Source organism: Adiantum capillus-veneris, chromosome 21, assembly GCF_014529385.1.
Source record: "Adiantum capillus-veneris isolate H3 chromosome 21, ASM1452938v2, whole genome shotgun sequence".
In the NCBI taxonomy this organism is placed as follows: Eukaryota; Viridiplantae; Streptophyta; class Polypodiopsida; order Polypodiales; family Pteridaceae; genus Adiantum; species Adiantum capillus-veneris.
Window position 1 is genome coordinate 82,225,366 of NC_140951.1, and position 23,922 is coordinate 82,249,287.

Genomic DNA, 23,922 nt, shown 5'->3' on the forward strand with positions numbered 1-23,922 from the left:
AGTCACTTGATGGCTTGCACTCTTTTCTTAGTTCCTCCCGAGCCAACTTTCAAGTCCTCGACGTCTCTTAGTTTTCTTTCTCTTTGGCGAAGACCTAGCGCTGTTTTTTTTTCTCTGAATTGTTGTGTAAGCTCTTTGTTGGTCTCCTTTCTCTCTTCAACTTGTTGAGCACATTGCACGACTTTCTGGTGTAAGTGGACATTCTCGCTGTATAGAATATCTCTCTCTTGTTGTAGAACGTCATTTCTTGTAGCCAACTGCTTAGTGTAGCCATACAAGCCATGGTGGCCATCTCCAACATAGTTCACTAACGATGTAATATCCCTAAAAAGTGGAGTGGATTTTGTGATGGGATGCTTTAAATACATTCTGTCGTCCAGTCTTTGTTCACATTTTTCATGTCCTGTGATCTTAAGTTCTCCTTCGAAGCTTCAGAAAGCGTCTGCTGTTTGTTTTTCTTGCAGACAGGTTCATACTCTCGTGAGAGCTCTATGTGCATGTGATATACATCTCTCCTATTCCTCGTAGAAGTTCTTCGTGGAGAAGCTACAAGTGTTGACTGAGACATGACTGATCGAAACTGTGTGCAGAAGGAGGTGGGGGCGATTGAAGAATGGCAATTTGAATATCGTGCGCGCACGAGAGAGAACGCAGGAGGGAATGGGGGGAAGAAGGAAGCGAGGAAACAAAGCTTAGTTTTCAAAATTGTAGAAGATTGAGATATTCGACATTGAATTCAGTAGCCGCTGCGCACAGTGAAGTGTTATCATGATTCGAACACTTTTTGGGTTTTTTAATAAACGTACCTTACATGAATAAGATATCCAAATTTTAGAAAACATGTATGAAAAAGGATTAAAATGAATTTCGTATTATCTCTCTCTATGCTGACATGGCATTTCTTACAAGGTCCAAATTTGAGTCCAAACTTTTCCTAATGCATAGTTCTCACAAATCGCAAGACCACTACATGACCTAATAAAGAAAAACATTAGGTATACATGGTCTACCAAGGAGAACAATGCTTCTGAAAAGCATAAAGAGAAGATTATCTCTCAACCTATGCTTATACTATCGGATCTCTCAAAGCCATTTGAGGTCCAATGCAACGTTTGTTGTGATTGCCTTGGAGCTATTTTGCTTCAAGAAGGGCACGCCATAGCCTACGAAAGTCAAAGGCTCGACCCAGTTGAGCAAGCTCTTAGCAGTTCTACATGCTCTAGACTCGTGGAAGCACTATTTATTGGGGACTCCTTTCATTCTGCAAACGGATCACCAAAGCCTTAAGTACTTCATGACGCAGATCAAGCTCTCCAACAAACAAATGAGGTGGGCAAATTTCTTTTGCAATTTCATTTTCATATTGCTCACATTGTTGGCAAGCATAACCAAGTGGCCCATGCACTCTCAAGACGACCGAGAGTGAATGCGGTATCCATAGCAACTCACAATTATCTATATTCTATGATAGATGAGTACGCTATCGATCCCGATTTTAGAGATGTGATTTCAGCCCTTGCACTAGGGAAGAAGGAAGAACCATTTACCCTACAAGATGGTTATCTTCTCTATGGCAATACACTATGTGTTACTAACTCACTACGTGAGAAAGCAATGTATGAATCTCATGCTCCTCCTTATTCGGGGCATAGAGGGATTTAATCTACCCTAAAAGGGATAGAAACATATTTCTATTGGCCTGCCATGAAAGCAAACATACAAGAGTATGTTTCAAAATGTGTGGTATGTCAAAAGATGAAGTTTGATAGAGGGAAGCAACCTCGATTTCTTCAATCCCTAATTCACCATGGGAGAGCATATCCATGGATTCTATCTTTGGACTACCCAAGTCTATCCATGGGAATACAAGAATATGGACGATAGTAGAGAGGTTTAGCAAACAAGCACATTCCATACCTGTCAAAAAGACTATCAAGGCCCATCAAAAGGCAACCCTCTTTATATCACAAATCTTCAAGTACCACGGCTTGCCAATGTCTTTAGTGTCGGATAGAGATCCTAGAATGACCAATAATTTTTGGAAGGGTCTTGTTTGAGAATTTAGGTACAAGGTTAAACTTCTCTTTGGCCTAATCAACCCCAAATGGATGGCCAAAGTGAAATAGCTAACCTAACAATTCTTGATCTACTAAAAGCTTATGTCACAGAAGTATATCAGAAGTCCCAATGGGAGAAGTACTTACCTTTAGTGGAGTATGCTTACAATAACACTGTACATACTTCCACGGGAAAAGCACCTTTTGAGGTGATAGAGGGAAGATCTACTCAAGGTACACAAACATAAGTTCTGCTAGATTTCTCATGCCTCTAATGGGATTTTTACCCAAGTTACTAAAAACATCACATTATGCCTTGACCTTGTCCTTTTAGAGTTTGAGACAGTGTGTGTTTTTAAACAAAACTTTGCTCAATTTTTCTTAAAATTCATTGTAACCCCTTTTGGCTACTTAAAAACTTCACTAATGTCACTCTTAACTTCCCCAGGCAAATATTTCACCTCGGATCTGCACACATCACGATGTTATGAAAACATACCCCTTAATGGAGATAAAGGATTGAAGAATGTTTTGAAGAAAATGATTAAAATTGCGTTTGAAAATGCTCGTTCAAAAGGTTTTACCTATATCTCTCTGGTAAATAAGCCTATCAGCCTATAATTTATAATTAGCCTATTTTGAATACAAGTGGTTTCTCAAAATTTTAAAAGATAAATAAACCTGTCATAGACTCTCTATGTTTAAACATACATACAGATATATGGATGATATTTTGAGCATCAATTACAAATCCTTCTTTGAAGAGTTAGACTGCATTTACCCTAATTGCCTTTTGATTGAGCCTACGTGATTTAATATGCCTTGTGGATTCCTCTCCACCTCTTTATAATTCCTCAATATCAATATTATGTTACACAATCCCTGTAATGGTGACTTTGACTATTGGTCCTTCTAGAAAAGGGACCAACTTGGCATTTCTTCTATAGAATTTGTCAAAAGGAAAAGTAATAGACCTTGGAAGTTGGGTAGATTGTGCTGATCAAATCCTCCATACGGCGCATTCACCTGTGGGACCTTCTATATAAGAAGGTGAGGGTTGCTTTGGCCCCTCACTTAGCCTTGGAGCTACATTGTTTGTGTGTGTATGGGATAATAGTGAGAGAGGGCTTTTTCGTCTGTCTGCTTACTGTGGTGCTATGGAGTTGGTTGAACGTGGTGCAACTTCTCAGGTTGGTAAACTATCGAGCATGCTCTGTTTTGCAAAATTAGGTTGTTCTTTTTACTTTACATTTGCCAAAAAACGTGGGGCCTTGATAAAAAAATTCATTGTTTACTTAGAATATTAAGGTTGGCCTCTCTAAAACACACAGTCTTATGGTTTTTGGTCTTCACTGTCGTAGATATTTCATCATTGTGGCCATGGTTGGCATATACTTTGTAAAAATTGTTCTAAACCAAGTATTGTGGCCATCTTTTGATACCTGGCATTGGGTCGGATCCCATATACTTTACATATGAGCTTAGTAAAAATAAGGCCTAAATATTGGTTCATGTTTTTTCATATTGACTCACCGTTTTAAAGCTACAAACTATGGTTTACACTGCTAGTGTCACTATGGGGTAGGATGCACTTAACAACGGGGGTTCATCTACTTACTCATACGAGGTGGTCCAATACACTGGGTTTTAAAAAAAGGGGGTAAGTTTGATTTACCCCGTGTGTCTTTGGACTATACAATGGATTTTTGTGCAGATTTTTTGAGTGAAGTGTATTAACGACATTGTATAAGAGGGTACCCAATCAAATGGGCTTGAGTTGCATTTTGACATCTAGTTTTTATTGGGTTGTTGGCATAATGATAGTGTCACTTTTTTGACCCTACGGCACACGTTTACTATTGATTGGGTGTTATACTACAGGTAAATAATGTTGTGGAATGGCTTTAGTATTTTGAAATGAATGATGTTATTATTACCTCGACTAGTTATGAGGTAGCACATTGAAGGTTGACCCAACATGCCGTTAAGAAAAAGGGAGTTTTTTCCCTTGGTTTTTTATGTTCTGTGCAGAATATGGTGATGTGATACAAAAAAATTGTGTTGGAAATAAATAATAGAATGTCATCTTGTCCATTTTATCGGATTTTTTTTTTTTTTGAACTAGGACAGAAGAAACCAACGCCACATTGGTGATTTTAAAACTTTAAGAAAAATTGGGAACTAAATTAGGGACTATGACATTTGGATCGGAAGGATGGTGGCCTTCCGATCATAATGATATGTACCTAAATACCTACTTAAGTTTTTTCTATAAAAATCGGGTACATAATTACCTTATCTATAATAAAATAACATACTTGGATCTTAAAGGAGTGATGAACTTTTTTTATCTCAAGTTACACAATGAACACAAAATAAAACAAAAACACCTTACATGTGGCATAACTGGATTTCATGACTACTTTGGACAATGGTTAAGCTAGAAAGGTTGTACGATGGACATGGATAACAATTGATATAGTCCATTGACACCTGTAAAATGTATTCAAGGCTAACATATTTGTTGTCTTGTTTGAAAGGATGCAGGTGAGGACTCTTATCCTTTCTTGGAATCTTTTTGGCTTTGCTACTGTCTATCCTTCATATGCCAAACTATTCTTACTTTTTGTAGCAGACAACACAAAAAATCCTTTTTACTTTTACACTAGAATGAGACCTCATTCTTATTATAATGTACAAAAATAATTCTAAGGTTGAGTTGTTTTTGTGCTACCCCTATTCACTTGTCTAAAGCCAGCTGTCTTTTGAACTGTTTAGTTCTTTAAATATGCTTATGTATTTAAGTAAAACAACTACACACATACACACACACACACACACATATCTTCCTCTCTCTCCCCTTCTCTCTCTCTCTCTCTCTCTCTCTCTCTCTCTCCGCGCTTGTATTACCCTCCTCCCCTCCCCTCTCTCTCTTTTTTTTTTGGAAAATTATATCCGAGCTTAAGATGGTATTTGTTGAAAACTATTTGAATTTCACGTCACATAAGTTCTACATGCTACCTTAAATGACATGGAAAGAAAAGGAGTTTGGCATCTCTATTAGGAGCTACAAGCTACAAAAGCATTAGAGGGGTTAAGATAAGTTCTTGTTTGAAAGGTAAGCCCAGAGATTTCAGAATTGAATTTATGAGTAAAATGTATGCCATCACAATTAAGAAAAACATTGGGATCCGAGCAAAGTGTAGATGTAATTGTGGTGGATGTGACACTGCAAGACAAAGCTGTCTTATATCTATATGGCACAGTAGGTGATCCAACACCACAACATGCATCCAAAGTATCTATAAATCCAAGAGACACACTATGAGTATATGAGCCATAATAGTCGAGGAAAGTAAATGTAGCATTCAGGTGAAGGCTGCGAAGGTCATTGACGAGGATCAACAACTGCATACCGTGCGACAGAGTTGCTGTCGATAATGTAGCCATTGTTGAGCCATTGCTATCCTTGGGGCTTGTGGTGTAAACATTCAATATGGAAGGGGAGCAACCAAGGGGGGTGATGCTGATGTAGAGGAAGTGCCTAGCCCCATTGGCATAGAGAACCTTGGTGGCATCTTTGATTTTGTAGATGACTGCAGGGATGAAGGTGGCCATGAATTTAGCATGTAAATAGAGAAGCGGGTTTTGGAGAGCTCCGATTTAGTCGTTCCCGCCAATCTCGATGACATAGATCCCATTACTGTAAGCATCTGCATTGTGAGGATGGAGATCCGTGAGTGCAAGAGAGGGAAGGAGAGAAGGGGGAAGGAGAAGCAGTACACAATATTGGGTGGAGCACATGAGAGCAATGCCTCTCCACTTCCTATTGATATTATAACCAAATGAATAAGAGTAAGTGGACGAGCACCGGGCCATAACCGGCCACAGGGCCCGAAATCTACATTACTGGCCACAGGGCCTGAAACCTAACAATTTCCCACTTGAAGGCCCAAGTGGCTAAATAATGTAGGGGCTATTATGTACAATTGTACAAATGTGAATCATGACCATAGCTTCAACCTACACCCATCATCTCTATGCAATGTGCAAACCGCTCTGAGGCTAAGCTCTTTGTTAGAGCATCCGCTGCGTTTTCAGCCATGTGAACTTTGACTAACTCAATGTGTTTGCTAGCCAAAATATCCCATACTACATGATACCTGACCTCTATCTGTTTTGACTTGGAGTAAAACACGGGGTCTTTTCTAAGGCAATCACACTCTGATTGTCGCAATCTAGCACTAGAGTCTGGTGTATACCAAGGTATCCCACTAGATGAGATAACCACACATCTTTCTTACTGGAACTACAAATTGCAACATACTCTGTCTCAGTGTTGGAAGACAAAGTGCAATTGTGGAAACATGGTCTCCAAGTAATTGCCGCTCTAGCAAACAAGAAAACATAGCCAGATGTGGATCGTTAAGTGTCCACGCAACCCGCATGATCTAAATTAGTGTATCCAACTATGGATGCATCACTGTTCCCAAAGCGTAATCACTTGCTAGCTGAGCACTTGGTGTATCTCAAGATGTGCTTCATTGTTTCCCAATGCTTTCTGCCTGGATTTTCCATATACCTGTTGACCACTCCCGCTGCATATGCAATGTTTGGCCGTGTCCTAACCATGGAGAACTTGAGACTGCCAACTATCAAAGAATAACACACCTTTTCCTTCTTTGCCTTTTTAGCATCCGATTTGGGACAATCATGCTTTGCTAAGTTTTTTGTATGTAGCCATTGGGGTACTCAATGCTTTCCCTCCTTGCATATTAAAACATTGCAAGACCTTGTGAACATATTCTTCCTGCGAAAGTTCAAGTATACCACGTTTGTGATTTCTCTTGACACGCATACCAAGAAAATGATGTGCATCACCCAAATCTTTCATAGCAAATTGCTTGCTTAAGGCATCCTTGAGAAGTACAAGACTAAAACGCTACAAGACTTTCATTCCCTTTTGACTCATATGACCTAGCCGGCTATGCCACAACTCTATAAAAGGTAGCTCGACTACACAAATAGAATTCTCTTTCATGGAAGAGACATAAAGTGAGTACAATGAGCCAGACTTACTCAGTGCCATTACACATAGAAAACTGGATGTTGCCCACACTGCATATATCAAGCTCATAAGAATTGCCTAGCTTCATTGTGCCATGTGTGGCAGTGTATGTAGAAAACCACTCCTTGTGAGGAGTCACGTGAAAGCTAGCACCTGAGTCCACAATCCAATTCTGCGCATAACATTTGTCAAGAGCTAACAATGCATCAAGACTCAAATTAGATGTGAAAATCAACACATCATTTGGCACGTCGAAAACTGTCTAAATGGTTGGAAACTCAACCACATTAATCTCTTCAATTTTCATGCTGCTTTTAGGTTTTTTAGACTTTGCTTTCTCTTTGCCCTTATCACACTCCAACGTGCGATAATCTTTCTTCAAGTGTCCCTTTTTATGGCGGTAATAACACTTAACATTTCTCATGTCTTTGCCGCGACTCTTTTGCTACGACCTTGCCTACGATCCTGAGAAGACCGTGGCTCCGACCACGCTGCCTTTGCTTGTCACAATTGCCACTAGCCACATACGCATCACCATGTCCACTCACATCAAGAGATTGACGTCAAATCTCCTCAGTGAGCAACACACTAGAAACATTGCTGACAACTAGCTTGCCATTAGGTGCAAAATTTCTTACAATTGTGTTGAAGGTATCCCATGACGATGGTAGCGAACATAGCAAGAAAATGACCTTCATTTCATCACTGAAATTGAGACCTTTTGAAATAATCTGTGAAAAGATGTTGTTGAACTCAATCAAGTGAGAACTAACATTAGTGCCTTCTTTCATGTTCATGTGCATAAGCTTTTTCATCAAGAAAACCCTGTTCAAAGCATTGTTGCTATCCCATGTTGCACATAGGGCATCCCATAAATCTTTGACATTAGTCTTATCCATTATGATAAAGTAAATAGATTCACCAAGGTGCAGGCGAATGGTCACCATAGCACGCTCGTTTAAGTCTTCCCACTAATCTTCAGTGTACGCATTATCTCTTGTTTTACATTAGGGTGCTACCAAGCCTTTGTTGATCAAAACATCTTGCATACGATGCCGCCAAATAACAAAGTTTGTGCCATCAAATGTTTTTATGTAGTAATCTTCTCTTTCCAAAGCACTACTCGTAGCCATGACTCAAGAATGTGGCCAAAAACTTTATGGCAAATTTCTTGGGATAATTTCGGTAGAGTTTCCCGTATAACAGAAGGAAAAACTCAAACCAAAAGTAGTAAAATCACCTTGTAAGAACAGTCAAATGTGCCAAGAACACATAAAATGGACTCGCAAAAGAATCCGGCATAGTCTCCTTTGTACACGGAGCAAATCCGATAGGACAAAAGTAAGCGCATAAACTGCTCAAAATAAACATTGGACATGAACTGCTCAAAACCAACTACCCTGTGACCGCCAACTCGACGTCAAAAGCAAAAGAAACGTCCAGATACATATCCTATGGCGAGGTACTGTAAGAGGAAACTCCAGTAACCTATATCACCGAAGGTATCTCAACATTTGAGAATATCCCAGTTTAAAGAAAACCTCACGCAATGACCCTCCAAAGGCTAAAGCAAACTCAAAATGACTAGGGTAGAGGAGCCAGTAGGGGGACGGGGTCCAGAAGATGGACAAAAGTTAGGACCATTCAAAGGCGCGAAAAGGTAATAGCTTGCATTATTAAAGGTACAGTTTACAACGTAGCATCATGAATGCAACACACGCCTGCCTGGACCCTAACTGGACCCCAGCTACACCTCCACTTGCGAAATCCCAAAGCGCTACAGCATGTTTATTGTTCCTCTTCTGGTATACAATCTTCCTTCATTGCGAGCGTGACCTGCACATGATAACACACCATAAACCTCAGTACTCATGACTAGGCAAACAAGAGCGTGAAAATTAACTAGCATGCGGCCTGGCTATGAACAACCCATTATAACAACACGCATAACCAGCAAAAACAGAAAGGTTTCCCTGAAATACACCCACTCATCTCTTCACACAACAAGCCTCTTTCCACACCAATCCACAACAGATCTTAATTCAATCAACTGATGCAGCACAACAAGCCAATGCCCACGCTTTACTTCAACAACAGCTTTACTTCAACAACGGAAAGCCTCCTTAAAGGTGCAAGAGAAACACCATGCTGCAGTAAACCAAAAACAACCTGGCGTGTCAAAACAGGACAACCAGATGTTCTTTCTCACAAATGGCGAGCACTGCCCCTTGCGAGGGCAAGGCCTGTCTAATCAAAAGACACCCACAACTAGAGGGTTTACTATGCACAAGTCTCCTTCTTCATAAAAATGGTGGAAGGGTTTGTTGTTGTGGAAAGTTACACGTCTTGCCTGTTTTCACTTTAAAAATACCCAGAAACACTACAAGAGGTTGTGTACTCTTGTGACGCTTATAGCGACAGAAATACATTGGGTTTTTTAATCCCCCGGCGTCGCAAAAAGCGTCGCTAACAAGGTCGATAAGAGAACGTCGCTATAGAAATCGCTATTATGTGTCGCTATGAGCGTCGCTATATAGCAACGCGTATAGCGATGCTCATAGCGACGCATATAGCGACGTTGCAGGGCCGTAAATATCGACGCTTATAGCGACGCTGTAGTGCACAATCTAGCGACGCCCGATATTAAAAAAATTTGGTGGCAAAGCATTCAATGCTCTGCCACCCATCAACCACATTGAATGTTTCATTGGTCAATTTACCTTTGAAAAAAAGTACAAAGGTAAATATAGACCCAAAATAGTCAGCCACAAGACAATATAATCATTAACTCCATCACCCATAGTACGTATTGTTTACAAAATAAAGATACAAAAATGACAAGCGTGAATTGATGGAAGTAAATAAATGACAATTGTACACAGCAGCAAAATCACTTGATTGTTAATCATTGCAAATGTAATAGATACAAACCATTGTCATTATTTAAAAAATATACATGGTTTTCAAAAATACATAGTTACATGGTCTCATGATACATAAGCTAGGACAAAAAGAAACTAATGCTATCTAGCTATGGCTAAACTGAAGTCGTCTAATCAGACGTCTCATCGCGTCCAAGCGGCGTATCTGTCGGATTCTGCAAAAAAAAACAATAAGATAGCTTTTTGTAAGTATAATTAAACATATAGCGAGCGACGTTTATAAAACAATACAATAAATAGAAAAGAATAAACCCTAATACTAACCATGCCGCCGCGAGAAGTCAGGATGTCTATAAGGGCGTTTAAGCCCTTCCTGCCTGCGTACTCACGCTCGTACGAAGTGGGATCACGTCCTGTAAATGACCACTGCCAAAACATACAAAGAATCCATTATGCTAGAATTTCAAATCCCATAAACCCTAAACTATCGAACATAGATGCGAAAACACTTACAAATTTGGCCTCAAATGATGCCCACCCGCCCAAGTGGTGCGAGCTCCTTGCCTCTACTCGCGCTCTGGCTGCCTCCTTTTGTTGCTTCCACTTGTCGGGATTCTCGCACGCTTCTCTCTTCACATGCTTCCAATCTTCTTTGGCCAGCCAATCTGGTATGTTCCATCCATGCTTGATTGCTTTTTGCACTTCGAAACGCTTATGCTTGCAGTATTCGCGCATTCGAACCTTCATCACATCTTCATTGAAGCGGTCATCCCGTGTTGGAACGGGAAACTCGTCATGAAGCATGCTGATGACTGTGTCTTTTAATTCTGTCGGTATTTCACTCCAGGTGTTTAGTATGTAGTGTCTAAACACCTGAGAGCAAAGACCGCGCATGCGCGAAATCACCTTCTTGCCGTCATCATCCAAGATGATGCCGCCGCTAAAGTCGACGGAGTAAGGCAAGCCCTCTCGTCGCTGACGCGTGAACCTGGGTGTCTCGAGAGGGGTCTCTTGTGGCGTGTCAACGGGGGTACAAACGCCAGGTGTCTCCACTAGAGTCTGAGCCCCGAAGCGAGGAGTGTCTACTAGAGTGACTCCTGGAGGAGTAGCTAGTGGTGTGTAGCTGTGGGGAACGGCACTCAGCCGCGCAAAACCTGGTGTCGATGGCGATGCCGTGGCTGGTGTCGGGATGGGCAAAGAAAGGGAGGGTAAAGAGCCTCGTCGAACACGAGGCGGTGTCGAAGCATCGGTGGCGCCACCCCCACAACAACCACCACCACCACCACCGCCACCACTAGAGCACCGGTGCCTAGACGAGTGTGAAGATCGTCTCGTCGACACCGAAGCTTCGGAGCGCGCTGAGGACTCCGAAACAGAGGGAGATGCGGATGGAGTAGGAACGCGCGATGGTGCGCCTGAGCGATGACGCTCCACGTACCACTGTCTCTGCTGGGGTGACAAAGAAGAAAGAAACTCATCATCATCCATACATGCATTAAACACACGAACATTTAAACTTAATATTGAATGAATGGAGTAGAAAACATGGACAAGTAGATAGAGAGAGAGAGAGAGAGAGAGAGAGAGAGAGAGAGAGAGAGATATAAATACAATGACACAATGACGCAAATACTTAAAGAGCTAGAGAATCATACAAGAACACTCCAGTGCTTGTAGCTTTGGAATGTTCAAAGGCTAGCAGCAACAGAAAGCGTTTTTCTTCTATTCAACTTGAGTGATGAAAGAGGCAAGTGCATAACTCTGAATTTACAAAACAATATTTATGGCTTTAAGAGATCTCTCTCTCATCCTCGCATAGCTCAACATAACTTCCTATATCTATATAGAGCTCTCCGTTTAAACAGATGTCCTTTGTTTCATTTTGTAGATCCTCTGCATGCACCCCATAGAGAGTAGCAGGTTGATGTTCGTCTGGCACCACCTCCACGGCTTCTGACTGAGCATCTTCTCCGATCTCCTCCATTGATGCCGCTGTGATTGGCACATGGTAGCCTTCATACGTCCGTGCACTACGAGGGGCTACCTCTATGACGTACCACCAATTTGATGCAGACTTTGTGGGATGAAATATCACCTGCCACAGCCACATAACTTACATGAGAGCTTCCAAGCACATAAATTCTAAAACACACGTTAACTATTTACATACTTACTTGTTCACAATGCTCGGGTAGTACAAAAGTGTCTCTTAGGTCAGTCCATTTCTTAGTTAAATCCACCTCAAGAAAACCAGACTCTCCTCTACGCACAGTAGCGTTGCGACCCTCCATGATTATCTTGAACCATTGCACGTCGAACAAGTCGACAAAAAATCCTCTATAATCGATCCTCAAAATCTCTTGTAGCGTGCCGAAGTAAGTGAGTTCCGCCACCACAGGATCTGCATCAGAGGACCGTCGTCGACTAGACTATTCAAATTTTGCCATGATTCCACAATCTTGAGTAAAACGTTTTTTGTCGATCCGTTCCACCCTAAAATGTCAACCTTTACACCATGCTGCTGTGTATGACTTATACTACAACCAACAAAGATTATGAGTGGCCGTTCAAACATTTATAAAGTTACTGTCGTACATTGAAAACTTACCTTGGTCACGCAACCCCTAGAGTACTCCCACTCTTCCTCAGTCACTTCTTCACCGCATTGTTGTGCGCTTTTCAGTTGGTTGTGCAACCATCTTAAGCTCATGAATGTTGGTAGGCTCTCCAGACCCGTCAGATAGTGCATCGGTGGTCGTCTTCCCCGTCTCCACTCGATTCTTGCCCTTTGTTGCTCTTGCTTTGCATCCTCATATTGTGAGATCCACTTTTGCATGACTGGATTGTGAAGCATGCAAAATCGGTTGATTTTAGCCTCTAGATCTTTCGTCATCTTCTTCTCAATACCGAGATTGCACATGACAATTCCAGATATGCGCTCATCATCTATGGTTCTCCATAGCGTGTCCCGGGCTTTATCAAATCCGTCTAGCCACTCTCCAATGTACACTAGGGACTCTGATACCAGCCAACCTTCTGCCATGCTACCCTCCGGACGTTCCTTCTGACGCACATATCCCTTAAGCGTTTTCATGAAACTTTCTAAAAAGAACATCCATCTGGAATGTATTGTGTCGACTATTTCCACCTCATCAACTATGTGAACAAGAAGATGCACCTGAATGGTTAGCATGGTAGTAGGAAAATGTTTCTCAAACATACACACAACCTCCGCAGCGTTTAGTTTGGCGAATGGTATGGAGTCTACGTGATCTCCTTTTGTGAGATCCATTGTACCAACTTCGCAAGTTTGTAGATTGTGTTACGGATGTCAAGAGACAGACATCCCTCAATGGAAACCGGTAAAATAAACTGTAAAACACGTGCAGCAATGATATTAAAGTACGCCCACACACGAATTTGTTACACAATTCTCACTATGATATACTCCACTATGAACATACCTGACACATTTTATGCCAATCGTGTGACTTCAAACCGGTAAGCTTACCTTCTTTAGTAAAACACGTTCGGAGCGAGTGCATTACGCCAGTGGGGGCCCGCAAAGATCGAATGGTCTCTTTTACTTTGCGTTCTTGGGCTCCTGTGAAAATCCATGGTGCTTTAGGGAGTTTTATCGATCCATCGGACGCTGTTTGAGGCCAATATTCCTCCATACAATCCACATTTCTAAGGTCAACTCTGGCTCCCAAAGTATCTTTCTTGGCGGTCAGATGGTCCCAGAGTAGATTACCCACATTCTTGAATATGTGCATTGGATCGAGCAAGTGATTGATCATGAGTCGGGGCCAGTATGGTAACTCGTACCATAGAGATAGTCTCTTCATCCCTGGGGGCAATCCTTCATCACACATCTCCTTCTGCTCTAACCATGCTTGTGCAGACATCCTCGGTGGCTCTCTTCCCAAAAAGCCGTCGCGTAACACATGATTCTCTGGAAGATACGCTTGATGACATTGGTAGATATGCTTCTTCAATGAGGTCGCCCTACGTGCATTCAGTCTAGGTCCACATGTGACACATGCTCTGTATCCGCTTGTTTGAAGCCCTGCATGTATACACATGATAATAGATCAACTTGAGAAAAAGCAAGATTTACAGTGTCTAAATGAGGAGTGTAAATAGACCTGAGCATTCTGTTAGTCCGAGATAGTCATGCATGGTCCACATTAGAATGCCTCTGATCAAAGCATTCCATCGACTTGTGTGTCGGCTCATATCCACCACCTCTATGCCAATCCACAATTGTTGTAGCTCTTCCAATAGTGGACAAAGATACACATCCATATTCTTCACTTTATATCGCCCCGGCACAATCAAGCTTAGCCATAGGTGCCCCTTCTTCGTAGTCAACCACGGGGGAATGTTGTAGTTGACGATGACAACAGGCCATACACTGTAAGATGTTGATCTTTGACCAAATGGATTTACACCATCCATAGCCAGGCCTAAGCGCAAATTTCAAGCTTCCCTGGCAAAATCCGTCCATGTTCCATCTATATGTTTCCAAGCTGCACAATCTGCAGGAATCCGTAGCACACCATCCAAAGATTTATTCTCCTCATGCCATGATGCTAGGGCAGCCATGGACTTACATTCGAAGAAATTCTTGATGCGAGGAAGCAGAGAAAAATGTCGCAAAACCTTTTGCAAAATTTTTGTTCCGTGGAGATCTACTCGATATCTTTCGGAATCACATTTCGGACACTTCTCTATATCTATGTATTCCCCTCTGAAAAGAATGCAGTCATTAGGACAAGCGTGGATCGAATTATAATCCATCCCCAAGTTTCGCAAAATCTTTCTTGATTCCTCTCAAGAATCTGGCATCACATTATCAACTGGTAGTATGTGCTCTTTGAGCAATCTACACAACATAAAAATACGGTACAATTGTGTAAAAATCTATCAGATCATTATACATTTAGAGTTTTATTAAAGTAAACTAATTATTGTAATAGATCACCTGAAAAGCGTTGTGACGCTAGTGTCACTCCATCCAAACTTTGTCTACATGTTGAGAAACACGTGCTCCATTATACAATGGCGTGGCGGCTTCACTTTTCATATCATCATAGACAAGCCTTTCTGAATCCATGATTGTCTCGATCATTTCATCAATTTCGGGCTCAAACATTGCCTCGTTGGGAATGTGGTCTGCATGATCATCCCCCGGGCTGTCAGAGGCTACATTTTGTGGCCTCACATATGCTGCTTGGCCAAAGCGCCTGCGAACATGTCTATTGGGTTGCAAGATTGCTGCCTGTTGGCCAGCGTCAGAGTCCGACGAGTTATAATTGGCAATAACTCGATCTATAATAGATGGATCGTACTCGCCAAATTCGTGAACGTGCTACAAAGAAACGCATCTTGTCCGTCGCACAGCATGATTGCAATGGTTACAGGGACATAAGATCCTCGTTGAGAGATAGGTGTTTCGGTTGGACGGCCCCACATCCTCGTCACTACTCATAATGAGGGCAAAAATCTTATAACCTGGACAACAAATTTAATCTTCTATTGACATTCTTCGTCTTTTATCTCTCTCTCTCTCTCTCTCTCTCTCTCTCTCTCTCTCTCTCTCTCTCTCTCTCTCTCTCTCTCTCTCTTTGTTCACACTGTAAACTACCTCACATTCTCTAGTCATGTCCAATCCCCGCACACCTCAGTCTAGAGGTGCACGGAGATCAGAACCACCGGGTTATAATCTCGTCTTTATTGGTCAATGCCTATATTTGTGGGTACAAGAAATCTACACACCCACGTCTACATGATACTACATGTAGTGGACAAAACCCCTTTGCCTCTTCTCTAGCTGTATCATTTCACAGCATCTTAACATCTTTTCATAGTAGATCTTTGTTTGTAGCATGCAGGTACGTCATTCTTGCAATGTAGCTGATGTCTGCTCAAGGCACTTAATTCTTATTCTAGATTTGACGGGATGTGGTGTGTGTGTGTGTGTGTGTGACCCTTGGAATCGTCATCTTGCATCACTAATTTTTGTGTATGCTCAATTTGCTCTTCCATTAGCTAAACATGACGGCTTATTGTATGGCCGGTAGCAGCAGTCGAACATGCAGGTGGAATTGCTGGTCCGCATGGACTGTCGAGGCTGTGAGCGCAAGAAATTTTCTCGCCATTTCTTCTAATCCTATCTTAAACGATTTCCTCGTCATTTCTTCTAACCTTAATTAAATAACCTAAATCTAATTTAATATAACATATATAAATCTAAAATAATAAACCTAAATCTAATCTAATATAACGTAAATCTAAATCTAACGTAAATAAACATAAATCTAATCTAACGTAAATCTAACTAAAAATGAACCTAAATCTAATCTAATCTAATTTAATTTAAATAAACCTAGATCTAATTTAACGTAATTAAGTTTACTAAAACCCTAATCTTTAACGTCTTTTGGGATAGTTTCTTACGGCGTTCAAACTCTCTTCTTCTTGTGTGTGTGTGTGGGTGTGTGTGTGCCAATAAAAAGAGAAAAATGGTATAACCTTTCTATCACTCAAGTGTGGTAGATTGGTTATGTCATTTTCCTCTTGAATAACAAGTCTTGGTTTCAACTCCTCATCGGCTAGATTTTTAGGTCTCTTTAACTAGTTTCCTACGACGTTAAATTAAACTCTCTTCTTCTCGAGTGTGTGTGCACGCCAATAAAAATAGGAGAAAATTGGTATAACTATTCTATCACCGAAGTGTGATAGATTGGTTATGCCATTTTCCTTATGAATAACATGTCTTGAGTTCAACTCCTGTCGACTAGATCTTTAAGGTCTCTTGGGATACTTTCCTACGATGTTAAAACTCTCTTCTTCTTCTTCTTTTATCTCTCTCTCTCTTTGTTTTATATATATCTCTCTCTTTCTCTCTTTTCCTCTCTCAATGTATGTGCATTCTTTGATTATGCATGTGTGTGTGCGGTTTTTTGGTTTATGCATGCTCTCTCTCTCTCTTTTCCTCTCTCAATGTGTGTGTTTTCTTTGATTATGCATGTGTATGTGCGCATTTTTGGTTTATGCAAGCTCTCTCTCTTTTCCTCTCTCAATGTGTGTGTGCTTTCTTTGTGTATGCATATGTGTGTGCGTTTTTTGTTTATGCTTGTGCTCTCTCTCTCTCTCTCTCTCTCTCTCTCTCTCTCTCTCTCTCTCTCTCTCTCAAAAACACAATGTGTGTGTGTGTGTGTATGTGTGTGTGTATGAGTGAAAGAGAGGGAGAGAGAAAGAGGGGAAGGGACCATGAGAGTGAGGAGAGGGAAGGAGCATACCTGGCTCTCCTTCCTCTCCTCGTGTGTGTGTGTGTGTGTGTGTGTGTGTGTGTGTGTGTGTGTGTGTGTGTGTGTGTGTGTGTGTGTGTGTGTGTGTGAGAGAGAGAGAGAGAGAGAGAGAGAAGGAGAGAGAAAGACGGGAAGGGAACATGAGAGTGAGGAGAGGGAAGGAGCATACGTGGCTCTCCTTCCTCTCTTCGTGTGTGTGTGTGTGTGGAGAAGAAAGAAAGAGAGAGAGAGAGAGAGAGAGAGAGAGAGAGAGAGAGAGAGAGAGAGAGAGAGAGAGAGGAAGAGCATTACCTTGCTTGCTTGAGCGCGCGTCGAAAACTCAGATCTGAGATCTGAGTTTTCAGACGCCCTCGGTTATTTTTTTTAGCTCTGCCGACATCGCTATGACCGTCGCTATGTCAAGAGTAACATAGCGACGCTAATAGCGACGCCGGCAATTTTCATATTTGAGCGTCGCAGTATGAGCGTCGCTAATGTTAAGCATGGCTTGTAGTGAAAGAAAGCTCCCTTCATAAATCCCAAAGCTCCGTCCATATTCACTCCCCAAACTTCCACATTATTACAAAAGCAATTGCCTAGCCCGGAGAAGTCCATTTAACCTGCACCCAAGAAGAAGTTTTCAGGCAAAGACTATTCCCATCTCCTCGAAAGCTACAAGGACTAAAATCTTCAATCGTAAGAGTTCTTTGCATCAAATCACTTGCTACACCACTTTTTGTCAATGCATTAGCATATTCTGTGTCTGTTTACTACAAATACCATACATCTAATGGCTTTTTCATTTCAGGAACAGCATGGCAAAGAGAAGAGGTAGAGCACAAGCTAATAGAGGTGCAACAGACAAGCCATCAAGGTCAAATCCACAAGGTATATGCACGAAGACACCATCTCATCCCATCAAAAAAAATAAAGCGAACCAACAAGTCTACAACAGAAGTCCTCCACTTGCAGTGGTAGCCAAACCAACATTCCCTAAACCTAGGACTTCACCAATTGTTATGGACCCTCCAGATCACAACACTTGTGAAGATTTTCCACTAGCAACAACAAAATCTCGCTTTCAGCATACGTGGAAAAAAGAAGACATGGCTAAAGCCCTTCAAGCATGGGAGAATGGCCTCTCCTTAGTCAAGTGCTCCATGCAATTTGGAATGAGCAAAACGGCAATTTCAAAAAAGGAAGAACTCTCAAGAAGAGAAAAGGACCACAAACAATTTTGACAGAGGAAGAGGAGACTGCTTTACTTCAGTGGATATTTGCGAAGCGCGATTCAGGTCACGGCGTCTCAGTGTTGGATGTTAAGTTGAAAGTGGCAGAAATTTGTCAAACAAGGTATACACTCTTTTCCAATGGAATCCCTAGCAAAAGTTGGTGGGCCGGCTTTCAAAAGCGGCATCCAAGTCTAGTTTTCTGTGTTGGAGAGAGCTTGGATCAGTCAAGGGCAACTCGCTTTCGACCCGACATTGTAAAATCTTTGCATGACAACCTTCGCTCATCATATCAGAAGCACAAGTATCCACCTTCTAACATATGGAGGATCAAAAGACAAAGGTATGACGATTCTAGCAAGAAAGGGGATTAAATCTGTGTATAATGTTACATGTGATTCACATGAGTGGATGACGGTTTTATGTTGTGTGAACATCGCTGTTCATGCTATTCCATCATATTACATATTCAAAGGTAGCCGAATTTTGGGAAACTACATTCACAATTGTGAACAGGGAGCAACAATGGCAATGCAAAAGAAGGCATGGATGACGATTGAGTTGTTTTAAGCATGGATCGAGCACTTCGACAAAGCTATCACAAAGCTTGTTGGTAAGGAAAATCGGCATCTTCTAATTTTGGATGGCCATGGTAGTCATGTGTCCCTCGAGGTTGTTGAAAAGGCTCGAGACTCAAGTATAGATATTATTACCCTACCAGCACACACATCACACAAGCTTCAACCTTTGGATGTATCCATATTCAAATCCTTGAAGACTCACTCTCGCAAAGAGCAGGACACTTGGCATCTGCGGACTCTTTCAAGGCAGGCAAGCAAGTTAGAGCTGGCCACAATTGTAGCAAAATCCATTCACTCCGCTTTAACAGAGGACAATATTAAAGCGGGTTTCAAAGCAACCGGAATTTGGCCATTTAACCCTGATGCAGTAAAATTTGACAACATGCCATGTAATCATATCAGCGTTGTGGAGGATGCAGCAGTTGAAGAAGAAGATTTGTCATAGGTACCAAGCACACCTTTACCACCAAGTGGAGGGGATGAAGCCATTCATACACTCAGCATGATGGCCAGGCAACTCTTAAACGAAGATACACTTCTTGAAAATACACCTACAGTCAAGGGGGTCACATACACCCGGCTGATGGAAGAAGATGATGATACATGCAAATTTTTTGACAGTCCTGAACAACAAGGAACATCTTTTAACCCAGCATGTGACTCTCTTCCTCCATCCCTTCCAACAACCAACCACTGCCCCATAGGGAGCAAAGAAGAGAAGCAAACATATATCTCTTGCAACCCATTGTGAGAAACAACAACAATGAGAACACAAATCAGATTGGCAATTCTACCCTCAGCATGCAATGAGACATATTTGGAAATGAGCACACAAATCTCAACATCAGCCAGCAAAGTGATTCAATTCAGCCTGCCAGCCTTGTCAACATTCTACGAGTGCCAATGATGGAAGTTTCTATATGACAAGTAAATAGAGAGCCCTTTGTAGATTATACCAGCAGTTTGATTCTTACTTCCAATCAGTATATTGAGAGCATGAAAGCCAAAACAGCAAAAAAGGATGAAATAGCAAAGGCAAGAGAGGAGAAGAAGGTGGATAAAGGTGGGTCACTTCCATTCATAGCAATTTATCATGTTTTGTACATGTTTTGTCCCCTGTACTTCCCACATTTCGACAAGCATTTCTTTCCTCATATCTATCATTTAGGCGGCGCTGTACTAAGGTTTTGTCGACAGTCTCCCCAAACTTACCAAATATAATCCCCAAGCTACATCAATCTTACCTTTTATGTCTTAATCCACAAGCCTTTCATCTATTTTGGACACTCATGATTTTTGTCTTTGTGCGTTTCAATTATTCTTTATTACCTGTTAACCACACAATCCATCAAGTACATTATTCACAAGTAACATAGAAGGTCCACACAACCCCTAAAATAGAAGGTAAGCAGCCATTGCATTATACAAACTGCACTGAAATTAACCCTATGTTTTTATCAATTGACATATAAATTCAACACAAGCACTATCGTAGAATATCAACAACCCTTCCAATATGCAATATGCATCACGATGACACCTCTATTTGCCCCTATCATGAATACTAAGTGAGCTTGGAAGCTCACCAATGTCCATGGCATATCTACATGTCACAGGAGATCTTGATCTTTGACTACTACCTGCTACCAAATTCACACCAAACAAACTCATCAGCAGGCAGTAAACAAGGACAGAAGTTTGCATACTTAGAAACCCTTACATTTCGCACCTGTATAGGTGATACACCAACTCCTCTCTTCGCTGCGGGCCTCTCTTCAAGAACATCCTCGATGCCAAAAGCTCCATCGCAGGTGTTCAACTCATCCTAAGTTCTCCCTCTTGCTGCAGCCAGGTGCGTGACCTCCTTCGATATCATGCCTATCTCCGTAACTTGTTCTCTGACGAGTACATTGCCACAATCCAAAGCCAGGCGGGGGCTGAGTGCAGGGCAAAGAATTGGTGGCAAGAAGGAGCAGAAGTGTTTGTGCGCTCCGCAAGGAGCATATCTGCATAGGGACATGGAGGTGGAGCTGCCCTCCTCTCGAAACGCCATGCCTTCTGCTATCCACCGGGCATGCAAACCTCATGCTCAATAAGCGGGCACTGTCTTGCGGTAGCAGCAAGATGGTCGGATGCAGTGGCTCAGCCATTGAGCAGAAAGGGGTTGGGAGAATGCACCCTGCAGAGCAACTCGCGACTGTGGGTGGAGGCTTCATGATGCTAGTGCTGAAGCTGATGCGAGGTCGCTTGCCCTGCTGGTGCAGTTAAATGTGGAGGCTTGGGAGTCCACATGATGGATTGTGCATGGCATCGTATGGGTTGTCTTAGCATTAACTTTAGGCGAGTGGTCGTCCCATCATTGGAGACCCAGTACCTCACGAGCAAACCCGTTGATGACACGTTTTGGGGTAGATAGGTATTCTCATTGGATGCTCTTTTTGATACACACAGAATAGTATATCTCTTTAAAATCTGACCTGAGCTACTTCAAATGGTATCATTCCACTGCCACGTGCTCCAGCAGACCTTGCCGAGCTGGCCAGTACCTCCCCACTCAAAAATTCAATTGATTCATGGAATAAAATTCCCTCCCAAGTTACCCATCCCCCTACTGGCTCCTCTACCCTAGCCACAGTCTTAGAAAGGGTTCTTCATGTACGAGTCTCAGAAACTGTCAAAAAAACTACCAAAATAGCAAAAAATTGCTCCACACAAAGTACAATAAGCAATAACCGCAAAACATATATGAGTGAATGCGTACGAACATGCGCCAAGAACTGTTGCGTGCAGTAAAAAAGGGTCCCAATAGGAATATCTGATCTCAAAAGAGCTCAATAGCACTAAGTGTGCTCAAACAAACATGCATCTGTCAACGCATCTGTCCGTAGAGAAACTACTGTCAAAATGACTGCCAAAATCGCCAGTGAATGAGCTGTGTATGTAAACGTCTAAAAAACTTCGAGAAATTGCTATATGTGGGCTCGAAAGCCCCCTGTAAACTTTCATGTTCGTGTAGAATGAGGAATGTTGGTGCCGATTTTCACCACCGGACGAAAATGCGGTAGTCGAATAACCGCCAAAGAAGTAAAAGCTGAAAAAAGTGCCGTAGAGTGTAATCCGTGCGCTCGGTCCCGATGTCAAGTGTCACTCTTCTATGATAGAAGCACCTCACCCATGCATGTCACAAGCACAGCCGTCCACGGGAAAACGCTTGTCCGCAGGAATGCTAGTGTCGCGATCAATTGTCAAAAATCTATCACGTAATGAGAGGTGTGGTCGATGCCAAAATCGATGTGTCGTGCCATCAAAGAATGCTGAAAACCGAGTCGATGTTACAGACTAGCCAAGAGCCGATCCGCTCTCGCCGACATCGTCCGTGAATCGCCGATGTTGAGGCCACCTCCTGTCGCCGCCGGACGGGAGTCTTCGATGCTGAGAACTGAGATCGAGGCGATGTCGATGCGGAGAAGTGTATACACACTGTGGGTGCCGATGTTGGAGAACGGATGTTGTATATCTGGAGGCCAAAGTTTGAGATGTAGTGTTGATGTCAGACCCAAAAGTTTCTCTTTCTCTCGATGCCAAGAGAGCGATGTCGACGTCGGAGCCAAAGGTACCCACACACACAACTGCTCTCACTACTTGTTGAGAAAATCTCTCTCTCTCTCTCTCTCTCTCACTCATAATCTCTTTATCTTACACTGAATACTCTGTAGTGTTTTTGATTTGCAGCAACCTTCAAGATCATAGTGTTGCTGGAAAATTGCCAACGATTTGTGCTATCTTTTCTTCTTGAGAGCCTTTGAGTTAAATTTAACGCTATGCGTTTTTTTTGCCACTTGTAGCACTGCCTGCTGGAGATTCTTGCTCCCGACGTTGATTAGTTGAGCCACTTGAGGGTTAGAGGATTTAAAAATGCTGTTGTTGCAAAGCTCTGTAGCGTAATGCAACTAAGGTAAGCAAGCGTTGAAAAATAACACTATTTATGCTTGCTTTAGTAGTGATAGTGAGCAAAAAACTCCATCTCTAGCTCTGTAACGCTATCCTTTTGCAAAATCCACCCTTTTGCCAAGGCTGTAAAAAGTTGAGCTCCTTCTTTCACACTGTGCAAATCTTCACCTGTGTGTAAGGCATTGAACCTTAGATCAAACGAGCCTTGTGCACACGCCATTATTGGACTCGGGAGAGCCACCGTGCTCTAATACCACTTGTGAGGACGGAGATCCGTGAGTGCAAGAGAGGGAAGGAGAGAAGGGTGGAGGAGAAGCATTACACAGTATTGGGTGGAGCAAAAGAGAGCAATGCCTCTCAACTCCTTATTGACATCATAACCATATAAATAAGAGTAAAAGGACGGGTGCCCGGCCTTAACCTGCCAGGGGCTGAAACCTAACATGTTTTTGGGTTTTGAGGGTTAGGGCTTGATGCCTTGAGAGCAAGATCCTAGGCCACTTGCGAATCCAAAGAGTAGGGAGTGAACGGAAATATGAATTTGGTGGTTGCATACTTGGCGGCATTGTTCGTTGCTGCCCTCTACACTGCGTAGTTCACCCTCGTGGTGAAGCTGAATCGTTTTGCAGGGCTGCTCTTGGTAATGTCTCGCCATAGGGCCGATGTGCCATCCTCAAGAAGAAGGCGTTGCCCGAGAGCAAGCCATTACCCATGTTGGAGAGATAGTTGCCGAACACGAACACATCAGGATAGTAGAGCATCGTTGTTCCCAACTGCATGAGCTACGGCGTGATGACGAGCAACACTACCGCCGCCGCTAGAACAACATGCACCATATACTTAGACACAACTACTTGTA

At 42.2% G+C, this 23,922-nt stretch overlaps 1 pseudogene; it reads right to left on the minus strand.

Moving 5' to 3' along the window:
• Positions 1-5,117: 5,117 nt before the first annotated feature.
• On the minus strand, positions 5,118-23,718 carry LOC147431243 (GDSL esterase/lipase At1g09390-like; annotated as a pseudogene).
• Positions 23,719-23,922: the final 204 nt, after the last annotated feature.